A 1,280-nucleotide genomic window follows, 5' to 3' on the forward strand; every position below is an offset into this window, starting at 1 on the left:
GCACCAGATGGTATCGTTATCCATAGATCAGTTACACTATAACACGTATAATTCTTGATAAGTTTCCTCCATGGATACGTTACTGATTACTAACGTCTAGAAAGTTCTGATTTCTGCAAAGTAGTTTGAGCGTAGGCAGTAAACGTCTCCTGTCTGTTGTTCTGTTTTGTTGTTCTGTCATCTTTAAACTGCTCCGGGAGTGAAAAGCAAAAGGTTTTATTAAGTTATATTAAATGCGGTCACGTAAATTATTTTTTGCATATGAGAAAACAACATGATCTTTTATATTCACAAGCCGCCATGGGAAAATGAACACATTCTTGAAATAATACTACCTCTCCTACGTTGGAAACGAGGAGTCAGTGGAAAAAAGTTTGCTCACTCCGAGACCAAGGTCGTTGCATTCCTTGGCTGCAACACAACCAGGATGTGCATTAGTTTTTCTTCGAGAAAGAGACTGATGTGGCATGTGCATTATCCCACTTCATTCATAGATGTTTTACTACTCCCTTTTCACACATGATAGCGCATGTGATTTAAAGAAGGGAAATATATTCGCGTAATAAGATATAGCACCCATGAGCAAGTTCCGCTGTCCTTTTTATTCCCAGCCACATCGGCCAAGAAAGTAAGCACATATTATTTTCTTGGTTGAAATAACTACCTGGGCTCCTCGCTCGCATGCAGACGCTTATAGCCGGTGGAGTCCAAACTACCAATGAAGGTCATGTCTCGTTCAGATTCGATTAAAGACGTTTGCTTACAACTGGCAGAGGGAGACTTGCGCTAGCTTTTGTTTCATTGGCAAAGGCGCGGCTGTTCGCAAGCACACGGATAGTGGCTGATAAGGTAATGAAAGAGTAGGGATCTGCACGTTTTCATGTAATTTGTCAGTTTAATCACACATTTTCCTGGTTGTTGCTAGTCGCCACGTTTCGTATTTCTTGAACTCGTTCCATTTATACACAGACAAATGAAAATCTGTCGTCACTTAGTTTGCTCGCTTGCGTAAATAAGTATAACACGCAGATGAAACCATATGCTGTAAATATTTAGCATTTACATAATGACCATAATGACAAGAATAGGAATCTCTTTAGGTTAATAGCAAAGTAAGGAAATCAGCGACTGAGTAAGTACTCAGTTTGGATTACAGACGTTGCATTCACCAGGGTTACATTCCTATCTAAGGTTAGTCCTGTCGCCTCCTAAATCCGATGTGCAAAGAAAAAAAAGTAAACGACATAACAGATGAATGAAAACTTAAAATACATAGATGT

The 1,280-nt window shown here is 39.5% G+C and overlaps 1 protein-coding gene across 1 annotated transcript in view; it reads left to right on the forward strand.

The window, feature by feature from the left end:
• Positions 1–1,280, forward strand: part of LOC119585032 (myophilin-like) — a gene marked incomplete in the record, with an annotated part of 13,096 nt that overhangs the window by 887 nt on the left and 10,929 nt on the right.

This window comes from Penaeus monodon, chromosome 19 (assembly GCF_015228065.2).
Source record: "Penaeus monodon isolate SGIC_2016 chromosome 19, NSTDA_Pmon_1, whole genome shotgun sequence".
Taxonomy (NCBI): domain Eukaryota; kingdom Metazoa; phylum Arthropoda; class Malacostraca; order Decapoda; family Penaeidae; genus Penaeus; species Penaeus monodon.